The sequence below is a fragment of the Natrix helvetica genome (genome assembly GCF_964273705.1).
Source record: "Natrix helvetica genome assembly, chromosome: 1".
In the NCBI taxonomy this organism is placed as follows: Eukaryota; Metazoa; Chordata; class Lepidosauria; order Squamata; family Natricidae; genus Natrix; species Natrix helvetica.
This window is the reverse complement of record NC_138548.1, coordinates 67,759,282-67,774,159: the sequence shown is the minus strand read 5'-3', so window position 1 is coordinate 67,774,159 and position 14,878 is coordinate 67,759,282. Positions and strand designations below refer to the sequence as shown.

General features: G+C 40.1%; 1 long non-coding RNA gene across 1 annotated transcript in view; it reads left to right on the top strand.

The window, feature by feature from the left end:
- The window catches only part of LOC309394601, a 44,755-nt gene that overhangs the window by 13,058 nt on the left and 16,819 nt on the right, over window positions 1-14,878 (top strand). The window lies entirely within an intron of this gene.

Below are 14,878 nucleotides of genomic sequence, written 5' to 3'. Positions count from 1 at the left end.
TGCCCAAATGTCAAAGAAAATAGAAGAAAAGGAATAAAAAAAATCCAAGTTATTTTTATTTACTTTGGTCAATCACTTTATTGATTCCAGCAGTGGATTTATTTATAAGGTGTTTTATAATATCACATGCCTGGGAAATTGTGTGAGTATTTGCACAATTTTCCTCTTGCAAAACAAGAGGAATAATAAAATAAAAATGGAAAAATAGTTGTTATAGCTATAAAAAAGATGATTTTTTTCCTTAAATAATTTCCATTAACTTCCTTAAGAGTTGATCTGGCTGGATCATCACAAAAGTTCCTTTTCTGCCTATACATAATATCATCTCTGTTAATTGCCCTTTGATTCTGCATAATTTTTGTAATTATGTGGCAGAAATTTGTACTGAATAATACATTTCTTAGCATGAAGTGTAAAGTACTGGGTTTACCCTATGGCATTTGCTAGTTTTATTTGTTCATTTTATACACACACACACACACACACACACACACACACCTTGGGGAGAACGATGTCCCCCCAAATTCAAGACGATAATTTTAGAATCTAGTAGTTGTGATTTGCTGCAGAATTTCAATAATCTTCTTAAAATACCAGAGATGACGAGATGTCTCAGTGGCTAAGAGAGTGGGCTTATTGATTGACTGGAATACTGGCAGCCCAGGTTTCAGTCCCGAGGGTCAGATGATGGGGTGAACTCCCTTGCCCAATCTCCTGCCAAATAAGCAGTTCAAAAACATGCAAATGTGAGTAGATAAATAGGTACCACTATGGTAGGAAGGTAACAGCACTCCATGACATCATGCTGGCCACATGACCACAGAAATGTCTTTGTACAGCTTTGTACTTGCTCAATGCCCTTGAAATGGATATGAGCGCACACACCCTATAGTCAGCAACAAGTAACAGAATAAAATCTGCAGGGACTCCTTACTTAAAATAGCCACTGTCAGGGTTCCAAGTAACAAACCCAAAGTAATCAAAATGCTGCGGCCTAGAGTTTCCTCAAATTATGGATTTATTAAGAATGTCATATTGGCATGGTTGGTGAAAACCCGACTCTGAAGGACCCGTGGTTTTCCCCATCCAAATCAAAACCCAAAGTTCTTCCCCTAAGGTCACACATCCGTCACATGGTCCAATCAGGTCACAATCCCAACTTCAGCTGGCTTTTGTCCATGCCCCCCCCAAACACCTCGCAGAGTGTCCTTGGCTCCCACTGGAAAGAATATTATTTTGGCTACACATCCCCCAGCTATCTCTATCTCCACCCCCCTCATGTTCCCTCAGCTCCAACCAGCCTTGCTGTGGCGGCCCTGAAGATGCTCCCAAAATGGCTTCAGTGCTGACAGCCACTTTGGTCTGCTCAGTTCAATGCTACCTGGTTCCTTCAGCACTTATCATCTTCAGTTCCCAGAGTAAAAAACATGTCACAATAAGCCAAAAATGTGATGGGAATCATTAATATGAATAGTATATTTATTATGAATATATTTTATTATGGATAGGAATAGGACTGAAAGAATTGTCCATATTTAAAAGATTTTCTCACATTCAACTTGACTCATGGTGATTACATGGGCATACTGTATCTCTGTCACTTTCTTGCAAACAGTAGAGTAGTAACTTGTCATTACTTTCCAGGATTTTTTTTTTGTGGCTTTTTAGTCGAGCTTAATGATTCTGAGATTCCCTGATGGCCTCCCATTCAAATATTAATTAGATCTGACTTTGTTTAGTTCATCCAAATCATTAGATGTTGCCGTGACAGAACACTAGGAAATCTGAAGATAGATAAACCATGTGTCTGTTTTTTGAGGTGGTCCAGACAAGTAACTAAAACCATACATCAGGGGTCCTCAAACTTTTTAAACGGGGCTGATTCATGGTCCCTCAGACTGTTGGGGAGCTGGACCACTAGGTGGGCATAGGTAGGTGGTCATACGACTGGGTAGGCATGCTAGGTGGGCATGTGACTTAATGGGCATGGCCAATTTAGCAGTCCATTTTGCCTTTGTCCTTGCTGTACTTGCCCCTCCCCTACTTACCCATCAGCCCTGGATCATATGGCTGTGAAAATCATCCTGGAAGGCTGTTTTTAAAGCATTTTAAAGACTTTTAAAGCACTACTTTACAAGCTGGCAGCAGAGCTGCTTTTCAAGCCAGCAGCAGCCTCTCCTCTTCTCACCCATTGGCCCTGGATCATATGGCTGCACTGGCAAGATCATCCCCCAGTCAGCTGGTTCTCCCCAGCACCCTTTGGCTTTACCTTCGGCAGCAGCAGTGTGATCAGAAGTGCAGCTCAACCACTGAAATAACTAACCAGAAGTGCAAATGGAGTGGATGCTCGCTGGAAGATAAATCCGACGGTGAGGGGCAGGGTGGGGCGAGGGGCAGGGCTGAATCTCACCCCTCTGCAATCCAGCTATTTTGCATTGGCGGGCTGTATCCGGCCCACAGGCCATAGTTTGAGGATTGGTGCCCTAAGTAGTAATACCATCTTTGTTGTAGGTTTACATAACAGTCTTGCAAGTTTTGAAAGCACTCCACCCCCTTTGCCTTTGCTGTCCAGAGAACTAGGGAGAATCCCTACTGAGACACTTGCTCTGGCACCGTTCCCTTTGTAGGCTGATATATCTCTTCTCTGTCCTGCTTCAGGTTTCAATTACTGACTTACATACAGTTGCTATGATATATTTCAGTTTACTCAAGGTCAAGAGATAATATCATGCAATTCAAAACAGAGTCTCAGATATTTGTCTGAATGAGTTATTTGCAAATAGGAGTATGTGGAAGACTAGTCCAGAATCAGTCCAGAGTTCTGAGAGCTGGGTCAAGGTTATCAGATACTCCAAAAGTGGAAGGTTTCTTACACATTGGTTCAACAACCAATAAAAACAATTCAAGAAAAATTAAACAACCACTCCCATCAAACACCAGAGTAGACCAATCAAACTATTTGCCTCCTAACTCAATCTCCAAGCTAGCCCAATGTTTAGACGAAGACCCAGGTATTTATGGTCTCTCAGAAGACTAAAACAGAAGGGAGCCCTTGAATTTCAGATTAGAAGGCTATTGCAAAGGGCTGGGGCAGATATGGAGAAGATATCCAAAGCCTCATCAGATGATAACCTTTAATGGAAGAGCCTGGACATAATCCCATATTATTTGACCTAGATGCCCTCTGAGGGAAATAGCCCCACCAATAAACTGGACCTGTGTCATGTAAGGCTTTAAAGCAATACTTTGAATTGAACATAGGAACTGTGTAGTAGTGATATTGTACACCTCTTAGAACAAAAGAACTTCAAACAGTTATTTGATTTATTGCAGCCCAGAGTCAAAATAGAGCTGCCCGTGATTGATAGCAGTGAATGATAGTCTCAGGTCTAAGCTCAAATTCAATCCACGCTGATTACAAATTAGGCAGGTTGCTTATTTGTTGTTGTTCCTGCAGGATTATTAAATTAATATTATTGTGAGATAGAAATACAAATGTAAATATTCATTACAACTGTGACCTTATGTTTCAGAAATGTATTGCTTTTATTGGTTTCCCCTAAGTTATTGATTTGATTACAAGTATTGAATATGAAAGTGTAATCAGTGGCTCTACTTTTCAGGGAAATAAACAAGGCTGATTGTAAAATGTCAAAACGTAATTGATCTTGCTGGTAAGTATTTTCGTCCTCACTTCTAGCATTTAGCAACTGTGGCCCAGGATTGCTGAGTAGGCATATTTCTCCTGCGTGATTAGTGTTCCTATTCAGAAGCCAATATATTCAGAAGGTCCTACAGATGTGAGTCATTTTGCTTTCTAGCATACCATAGGTCAACCTCAGATATTTATTTATTTTATGTATTTTAGAACATTTACCAAAGATGCCTACTCACTCACAGTGAGAGCAACTTGTGAATCTACACTTGCCTATTTCTTCTATGTTCGGAAAATTTGATTTTTAAAATTTATCTTAAAGTTATATCTTACGGTTAGCTTCTTCTAGCTGATTGATGATCTAGAGATTGGTGGACTCATTCCTTTCATTACTAGGCCTTTATTAGACTTGGAAATGAAGAACAGATGTATATATGGAAGATAATAAAAATATGGGAGATGTTTAAAATCTACCACTTGCATTTATTTTCTGAACAATGCTGTACCATTCCATAATTGGGAACAGTGGTCAGTTTGAATCAGTTTGAAATGAAACATTTCTGGGGAAGAAGCGGTTAAAGGGTTGCCTTCCCCCCCCACCCCAAGAATTTTATAAAAGTTTATTATCATTGTAAATACAAAAAGAAACAATAATCAGAAAAGAAAGGGAAAAGAAGAAATGAAAGAGTGCAAAGATATAGAAAGGGGGGAAAAAGCAGTGATTTCTGCTTTTTTTCAGTACAAAAAAAGTTACACCCTCAACTTTTTGCTTGACATTTTTAGTAGATACAAAACATTTCTTTAACCACAAAGTTGATCTAATCACCAAAACCTAAAATAAAAGTTTCATTTTATTATTATTATTTTGAGTCTTTTAACCAAGTAAATTGAGTACTTCTGCAGCCCTATTTCTACCTGTATTTCAAATACCTTTAACCAGAGTTCTACAATAATATAAACTTTATATTATGTGACACACAATCCTATGCCTGGTCACGGGAAAGATTTTTTTTTATTACCTGGCATTTACTGTTGAACTCATGACCATTTGTATATTATACTGATAAGGAATGTGCAATACTATTTAGAAGGTCTTCAGGAAAGAAAGCAACCATAGAAATTATGTAACAGCAACTTTCTGGTTTCTTGCCTGATTTTACATTCAATCCCCACCTATCTTTGAATGCCCATCTGGGGTCACTGGATGGAATTGCAGTAATCTGAACACTTGGCTTGAAAGCTCTGTACTAGGGAGATTCCTAGCATGAACTACAGTTCATTAAAGAATGAAAATTAATTTTTTCTTGGTGCAGAATCTAAACATGTAAAATTACTATGAATTTTGAATTAGTGAGAAAATAATTGGGGCAATCAGGAATGCACCCACCCCAAAGTTAGGAAAATATATAAAATACAATTGTCAGCTTTTGTTAGCATATTTAATACACATACTTAATGCACACACACCAGTGGTGGGTTTAAAAATTTTTTAGATCCTCTTCTGTAGGTGTGGCCTGCTTTGTGGGTGTGACTTGCTGACCATGTGACTGGGTGGGAGTGGCTTGCCGGCCATGTGATTGGGTGGGAGTGGTTTGCCAGCCATGTGACAGGGTGGGCGTGGCCAACTTGTAAAATGTGGTGAAACTCACTTAACAATGCTCTTGCTTAGCAACCAAAATTTGGCTCAGAAACCCTGGCATTTGAAGCACGCAAGTCTTAAAGCTGTCAAGTTAAAAGACCCTTGCACCCCTAAAGCCTTTAGGGAAGAAAAACCCAGGGGTGTTCAAACTTGACAGCTTTAAGACTTCTGGACTTCAAGTCCCAGAATTCCTCCTCCAGTCATGTTGGCTCAGGAACTCTGGCATTGAAGTGTGCAAGTCTTAAAGCTATCAAGTTACAAGACCTTTGCATCCCTAACCCTTTAGGAAAAAAAACAACCCACGGGTGTTCAAAAGTGACAGTTTTAAGACTTGTGGACTTCATCTCCCAGAATTCCTCCTCTTGCTCTTCATCTTGATGACAGGTGGATGGGTGGGGGAGGGAGCTGAAACCGTTTCTAAGCGGCACTGTAGATTTGTGGAACCTCTTCTATAGAAGAGGTTAGAACTGGCAGGAACCACCCCTGACACACACACACATATAAAGCAGTTATACAGATTGTAATAATCTAATTAAGCAGGTATTACATCATAAATTATTGGGGCAGGGTCTAAAGGAATTTAGATAAATTTGGGAAATATATAAAAGGGCTGTTAAGAAGGAACTTGGAAACGAGATTATCCAGAAATTGGAGTAATTATAAGAAAGAAGCTTAAAATAACCTCACCTCATAAGAGTCATATTCTACAATAGTGGTGGCGAACTTTTTGGCACTGAGTACCCAAAATGGAATGCCTGTGTGCACACAAATTTGTGTGCGTGTGTGTGTGCTGGAGCGCCTGAAACCCAAAGACTAACTGGCCGGTGTGCATATGTACACCGGCCAGCTGGTCTTTGGGTTTCCAGCACTCCAGTGCATGCAAAGACCAGAAAAGCAGCTGGCCATGGCACATGTGCCCACAGAGAGGGCTCTGCGTGCCACCTCCGGCTCATGTGCCATAGGTTCGCCATCACAGCCCTAGAGCAATGAAGTAGCATTAATTGAATGTCTCTTGTATCTGTTTTGTGACTTGGCCTGCCACAACAGACTGTCACCAGGTCATTTCTTTCAGGAAAGATCAAAATGACTATACCAAAGACGGGTGACCAGTGGTTTTGTGCTTTGAGTAATAGAGAGATATCTCGGAGTACCCAGCACTGCCGTACATCTCAGAAAGACATGACAGCAAGGCTTTGATTGGGTGACTATCATCTTGATTTTTAAAATTTTTCTAACCCTTGGGCATCACAAAAAATGTTCTCTTTTTCTCCCTACTCAATGGTTTTTGCCCTCAGAAAAGTTGGAGATGCAAGAAGTTTAAAAGCCTGGATGGAACAAGACTTTGGCTCATGAAAGTCGGTTGTTCATTTGGATTGTCCATGTTTTAAACATCTGAATGAAAAAGCCTGAATTTGGTCCCAGGTTTGATTTTTGATAACCCCTCCCTCCCCAGACAGATAGGGTAGAGTGGTGTGAGGTCAAATTGGTCAAATTGAAGATAATAACAGACATATATTCTCTAGATCTGTAGTGGCGAACTTATAGCATGTGTGCCACAGGTGGCACACCAGCTGTCAGCTCCAGTGCGCATGTGTGCACCAGCCAGCTAATTTTTTGCCCTTCCATAGGACCAGAGGAAGACATTTTCACGAGTGAACTATGGAAAGCCAGGCTTCAGGAAAGCCTCCGGAGGCTGGGGAGGATGAAAAATGGCCCCAACGGGCCATCCAGAAATTCAAAAACAATCTGTTTCTGGCTTCCGAAGGGCCGCTGGGGGAGGTCATTTTCACCTTCCTCAGGCTTCAGGAATGCCTCTGGAGCCTGTGGAGGGGTCATGTGTGCATACGCAGGGAAGTGGTGCTTGCATGTGCAAGTGTGGGGATGGGGAGATTGAGTGGGCGTGTGTGTGCAATTTGGGCACGCTGTAAGAAAAAGGTTCGCCATCACTGCTCTAGATTGTATCTTCACTTGTTGGTGTTTTTGTATATTCTGGTATTGTTATAAAAGTAATATGGACTAATGTTTTAGATAGTGGAAAGACAAACTTAGAAGGCAAATGTTCAGTTAATTTGTTTAAGCACTGTTTGGGCAAATTTGCTATGTTATCAAGCTGCTGTATAAGCATGCTAATTCTTTGACTAAATGCATTTGTTTGAAGTTCCTCTTTGATTATGGGCCCTTGGTTCAGATTTCTTGGCTGATTTGTTGCTCTGAATAGATTTGTATGATGCCCTCTATCCATACTTTACTTGTTTCCTTGGAGCTAATCTTAACCTTGCAATTGTATTAGACATGAAAAACAGGCAATTATTTTTATCCTGTCATAAAATTTTATCTTCTTACAATGCTTCATTTCCTTGTGTTTTCTACCTATATGCTCATTATTTTTTATAGAATTATTCATGAAATGTGGACTTTATTTATTAGCTGATATCCATAGTTGTGTGAATGAAGTTCCTGTTGCTCTACCATCTTCCTCTTTTCTACTCTTTTTTTACACTTCCTTCTGCAAATCTGCTGCAAAGGGGATTCCCATCCTTCAACATAAACTTAGGAACCTAAGAGAGAAGGAAAGAAAGTTCATTCTTTCAGTTGTGTGCATTCAGTTGGCAGACAGAGAAGCTTGAATACCGGAGGAGGAGTCAATGTCACGACGAGACAATGTGCGATCTCAATGCTCTAAGATCGCCATTGATACTTTTGCCGCTGGGTGGTCCAAATGGACCTAAACCGTCCCACAGAGACGGTGAACAGAAGAACATGTCTTGCTGATCTCAGGCACATCGCAAAGTCCCTGATTGATCCAAGAGACGTTCTTCAAACCGGTGACATAAAATCCAGCCATTAGGCTGATTAAGTCGGGGCAGCTCCAAAATGGAAGAATACGGAAAGAGAAAGTGTTGCCAGTTGGTGAAGAATTTTTACTGTTTTAAAAGAGACTGCCTATAAAAAACTTAAAACTAATTTAAATTGGAGAACAGAAGAAATAAGTGGCGGAATTAAATTTGGAATGGTTTTGGACAGTGGGTTATCTTACTTTTTAAATGCTAGCTTCACGGATGGAATTTATGCAAGCCTTTTAAAACGAATCGATTAAGTTTTCTTCTTCTATTTTTTCTTTTATTATTCTTTGTAATTTATGGACTAAAATTCTCCTCTTTCATTACTGTGGGTGTTCTTCCAACTCATTCAAGAATCAGACTTTTTTTAAAACTTGAAATACAAAAAAGATACAAAAAGAAACAAAGAAAATTGCAACAATAACACTGCTACTCGGAGGCTGGTGGTTTGTCTATTGGAAATGAAACATTCTTACTTTTCTCACTGATTATTCTGGCTTGGCACTCCAAGGTCTCACTGCTTATTTATGGAGAGTGATAAGAAGAAAAGCATACAGATGTCCCTTTGAAGTATATCTTTAACCAGAGAAAGGTGAAAATAAAACGTTGTTGTGAATCTATGCTTAATCTTGTTAAAACCTTCCAAGCTAGAGCAGCAGTGTTTGTTAGCTGAAGATAATGGCACAATTTCAACAGCAGAAAGAAAATTTAAGTCTGCAAAAACATTCTCAGAAATACAGAAATTATCAAACACATATGAGAGGATAGAGAAGAAGTTGGAAGACTTAGAGTATCTAACAATAAAATATGATAAAGAAGTTGGAGATGCTTATCAAATGGAAAAGGTGGTGGTTAAAATCCTAAAAATCGAAGAGGAAAATGAATATAAAGAAATTAAAATTGCTGATATTTATGGTGATTGGTTTGTCTCTGAAAATGGAAAGAGTGGAATACTGAAAGAGGAATTAAATGGAGGGGAAATCTATCCCAGATGGCAAGATACAGAAGAAGAAAAAACAAAAGAATTTATGGATTTAAAGAGAGAAAATGTATTAGTAATATCATTGATAACACCACCGACAATCAAAGATAAGGTGATTAAAGAAACAGAAGAAGGGCATCAAAATTACATGAGAGATTTTACAAGTAAGGAGTTGCTAAGAAGAGTCCATACAAAGTTGATTAAGGAGATGATTAGAGGACTGACACCACAAATGGCAGAAGATATGAGATTGTTTTGTTACTGGAAAGGTACAGGTTGATAGATGGAAGAGTATAATTTAAAACTAGTTAAACTTAGTGAAATTTGGTGACAATAGATATAGTTAAATAAATAATTGATAATGATAATAATATATACAATGTGTAGTGTTATGATAAGTAATAATTGGATATGAATATTGAATTGTACTCATGAAAGGAAGATTAGAAATCCTTTTTGATTATATATAAATGTTAATAAAAAAGAATTAAGTTAAATACCGTTAAGTCTTGATTATTAGGGGGGAAATGTTATGATGCAGGATATGGTTAAATAAAGGAGGGATAATGATAACAACGTATATACAGGTATGGGTACAACATAAGGAAACTGGATGTCAATTGTAGACAGTGATTTGGAAAGGAGGATTAGAAAACTTTGTTATTAAATATTATGATGTTTAGCTAGAATAGGATATAAGGATCCAGTGTTATTGGAGGATTTTAGAAATAGTAAATGAAATGCCAGTATTGGTTAAGTATTAAATCTTGGTATATTTTATGATGAAGGACGTTTAAACAATTATAGTCAAATGAAAATGGAGGTATGATGATGATAACATGTATAAATATCTGAGTTAAAATACTTGAGTTAATATGAATTATGTTTTTTGACTGCAGAAGAGATGCACGAAAGCCTTTTTGTAACCAACTGATACACTTTCTACAGTATGTAAAGAAGAATGTGTTGTGTTTGTTTTGAAAATAAAAAAATAAAAAAAATATTTTTTTTAAAAAAGAAAGGCTTGAATACCAACTATTGAATTGGCATATTCTTCTAGTTCATCTGATAACTAGATTTTGATTGATTATTAGATGCACATGATAGAAAAGGCCAGGAAATGAACTCATAGGAAGGCTAAAATTATTTTCATTGAACTTGGGTATCATAATTGAATCTTGCAAGTCTGATTGTGCTGTACTTGCTCCTTATTATGCCCTAGTGAATTACAGAGAATGCCTGCCTGAGTCACTTCCAAATTTATCTTCTTGTGGACCTAGAAAATGCTTCCCCTCTTGATGCTTAGCAATGGAGCCTGTATATCTCTGTCAAGGTCATCTTACTTACTTTCAATCCTAGGCTACTTTAACCTTAAATGACTGGATTTCTTTTAAAACCAGAGGGACTGAATTGGAACACTATTATAATTGTAGTAAAGTCTAAATAAGATTTTACATATTTTATTTGTTTCTAGGGAACTGAAAAATATGATGTATAAAGCTGATTCTAGTAACGAGTTACTCGGAATAGGGCTTTTTCTATTAGTACGTTTGGAGAGCACACTATTAGAAATAAAGCAAGAACTAATTTCATTTTGACATTCATCTGAATAAAAAAGAAGTTGGAGAACTGTTCTGATCCCCCTTCTTCCCTCACCAACACAGAACACGCTCCGGAACAATACTACTTCAACAGGATTTATTGCACAGACAGACAGACAGCCAGTAGTCCACCACGACAAGGCTCTCCGACACCTCCAACACAGAGACACGATAGCAGCTGTCCAGCATGCTAAGCTTCCAAGACAGAACTTCCCGAATAATTCCTTTGTTGACTTCTGCAAAGGCGTATGCTCAGTCAATCCTTTTATAGACTGAAGGGGGTCTACTTATCAGCAGCTGAGAGCAATTACCGCTGGTAACTGCGCCCTTGCTCCTTGTGCCTGTGGGCGCGGCGATAACGGGCATCTAAGAACTCCCTGCTTATGTCTGAGTCACTGTCCCGTGACTCCTCCCCACTGCTCCAAGGCATGGCATCCGGAGCCCCCTTCCTTTGGCTCTCACTGCTGCTCCATGCCTCAGGCGCCTCCTGGTGGCCGACCAGACTCTCCGATCCCTGCTCAGAGTCAGAAACCTGCCCAGGGTCCTCCAGAGCTGACACATAGGAACCCTCGCTCTCGGAGTCTGGTGGCAGCTCCAACGGCTCCTGCTGGGCCACAACACAAAACAATAAAGCATATCTGTGGTGCAGGCAGTGTCTTTGGCTCTTACCACATATTGCATCTAAAACTTTCAATCTCTTGAAGGTGAGAATATCTATGGGTAAGTTTTTGGATCTTGCTTAATTCAGATGTCAGTTCATTTGAGAAGTTGCACGCATTTTGAAGGAACACAGCTAAAGTTCCCATTCAGAACTTCTAAATATGAGGTTGGAGAAAAGGCAGGAATGGAGTTGAGTGTCTGGTTTTATTCTGTTCAATATTTATATGACCATCCCTCTTATATACAATAATCCTGGAAGGTTCATAGCAACAATAAAACAAAAAAAATAAAATAAAAATAAAAGAAAAACATTAACATCAAAACTACCATGTTTCCCCGAAAAACGAAAGGGTCTTATTTTCTTTTTACTTACAAAATATGCCCTTGGGCTTATTATAGGGGAGGGCTTATTGTTTTGGGATGCTGGGTGGCTGCTACCTTGCGAACTGGCTCCCGAAGAGCCGGGCACAGCCTCGGGGTGAAGCAGCCATGAGGTGGCCAAGCTCATAGCAATCGCCCAGCAACCCCCCCTCTCCAGCCAGGCAGAGCGCCATTCACTGACCTAAGGGGTATCACTAAGGCTCGTGACGCTCTGCCTGCTCCCCAGCTCCCGCTGCTTGGCACATTAGGGATACCCACTAGGTCAATGCATGGAGCTCTGCCCAACTGGAGAAGGGGGTTGCGTGAGCACCTGTTCCGCCTCCAGCAGGCATGCCTCCTAGCCTCAACATGCCTGGGCCCAGCTCTCCCTGCAGCAGCCGCTGCCACCGCGCTCCGAGCATAACGCCTTCTCTGGTTCCAAACTCCAAAACTTGGCTGCCGAGTCTTCCAGCAGTGGCCGCTCAAGGAGTGTGCTCTATGGTTGTGTGCTGGCTGCTGGAACTCTCTGTAAGAGAGTCTTCCAGACAGAGAGTCTTCCAGCAGCCAGCCCACAACCATAGGTCAGTGAATGGTGCTCTGGCCGGCTGGAGAGGGGGTTTGCCAGGCGGTTGCTCATGAACTTGGTCACCTCATGGCTGCTTCACCCCTGAGGCTGTTCCCAGCTCTTCGGGAGCCAGTTCGCAAGGGAGCAGCCACCTGGCAACTCCCCCCTCTGGCCAGGCAGAACATCACTCCCCAACCTAGGGGTATCCCTAAGGAGCCAAGCAATGTGAGCGCCTTTCTCTCCCTCCCCGGCTCCTGCGCCTTCAGGATACCGCTATGTCGGTGAGCAGTGCTCTGCCTGGCTGGAGGGGGGGTTGTTCAGGGGGTTTATTTTTGGGGTGGCCTTATATTTCTGCCCACGCGAAAAATGTGGCAAGGCTTTAGTTTCAGGACAGGTTGTATTTTCGGGGAAACATGGTACAATTCATGGTGCCTCAAAGACCATACTCCCCAATGCATTAGCTGAACTCCAGTCTCATCTTAACCCAACACTTAGGGAAGATCATCTGATCATAGTTTTCTGGAAATTTAAAAGGGTGGGGCCTTCTGAAACTCAGGGGAGAAGGTTGTTAATTTTTTAAAAATCCACCTAAGCATTTGAGAACTCGTGATAGCAGAGATGAAATATTTATGAGGCACTGATACACAGCTATACAGTGTTACAGTTATACTGGTGGACATGTTTGTTTTTACATGATTGTATTTATGTAAAAATCTTCTGTTTCTGTAAACTGCCTGGAGATGCATTGCATGACAGATAACGTGTAAATATTTGAAACAAAGTGATAAAGGAGTGAAGGAGAGCAGGGAAAGAATCCAGGCATTCAGTTTCAGCTGCAGAAAGAACAGAGGGTAAACTCAGCAGATTTGGTAAATGTGGAACTTTTTGAAAAGAGAGACTCCAAGACTTGTACTTGTAGTAGTAGCCGACTGTATCAATTAAAATCTAGAATCAAGTTGAAAGGGGATTAGAGACCACCTAATTCACCTCCCTGCTCAGTGCAGGATTCACTAGAGCAGTGTTTCTCAACCTTGGCGACTTTAAGTCCTGTGGACTTCAACTCCCAGAATTCCCCAGCCAGCTATGCTGGCTGGGGGATTCTGGGAGTTGAAGTCCACAGGACTTAAAGTCGCCAAGGTTGAGAAACACTGCAATAGAGCATGTTTTATATCTCATCATCCATCCTTCGTGAGGGAGATAAAGGCAATTTGGCGTAGTGGTTAAGTTATCAGGCTAGAGCAGCGCTGTCAAACTCTTGGTCCGCAGGCCAGATGCATCACGTGCTGGCCACATTCATGCCCAGTTCAGCAATGGGAGGGAAAGTCCCACTACATCACATGACTGCTGTGATGATGTGAGTTTGACACCCCTGGGCTAGAGACTTGTGAGTTCTCATCTTACCTTAGACACAAAGCCAGCTGGGAGATTATGGCTCAATTATTTTCCTCAGCTGTAGGAAGAAAGTAATAGCAGACTACCTCTGAAAATGCTGTTGGGAAAACTGCTGGGACTAATCTAGGCTATTGCCAGGAGTCAGTATTGAGTAGAAGGCACCCTGCCGCCACAAAGTGAGGAGAAACTGCTCATTTTATCCATGAGGCAAGAATTCATGTCTCAGTCACATGCCTGCTGAATCATATCTCCGCTTCTTTTTTTCTAAGCTAAAGAGTCTCAAATATTTTAGACTGTAGGAAAGGTGATGAAGGCTCATTACAGCCTAAATCTAACATATAAATCTCTCTGCTAAACAGAAATGTCGGCATCACAGCAAAATAAAAATTAGGGAAATCCAGGACCCTTGGATTTAAAAAAAAATGGATTCAGAAATTTGAATTGATTCAAATATTTGAATTGAATTGGTTTTCTTCAAACTATGGGAGCAGCTTAGAAAATGGGTATTTTTGCATAGGCAAATATCTGTACAAATGCAGGAACTGGACCTGAATCTTTTTGATATGATTTGAACATTTATGTCGAAGGAGTAATTTAACAATTGTTTCTTCACAACAAATCTTCAAATTGGATATTCACTCAGCTTTCAGGAAGCTGTAAAAGAAGCAAAAATGTAGGACTTAATTACTAATATAGAGGAATAAATTCTGAACAATTTTATGGACAAGTATGAAACCAGGTATTAAAAGATTATGACAATAAGAATTCACGTTATATTACTGAATCTGATGTCACCAATATTTGTAATGCACTTAATTTAGTTTCAGAAGAATTTAAACAGTTGTGTCATTTTGTATTGATATTGTAAACTTTCTTCCACAGTTTATGGATTCATATGTTGAATATTCATGTTTTGGGGTCTATGCTCCCAGAATTCCCAGATGCTGACAAGTTGGAAATTATAGTTCCAAAACATCTGGAAAACAATAGGTTAAGGAAAACTGATTCACGAAATGCCTTTGCTCTTGAGGCTAAACTGAATGTGACACTAGATGGATGCACTTTTTTTTGATGTTTTCTGGATGTTTTTTTTTTACCAAGTTTACATGACTTTGTTTTTATGGTTTAGTTTAAGTGTAAGCTATTCGTGGGACCCATCAAGCTGAAAAAATGGAGTGTGAATA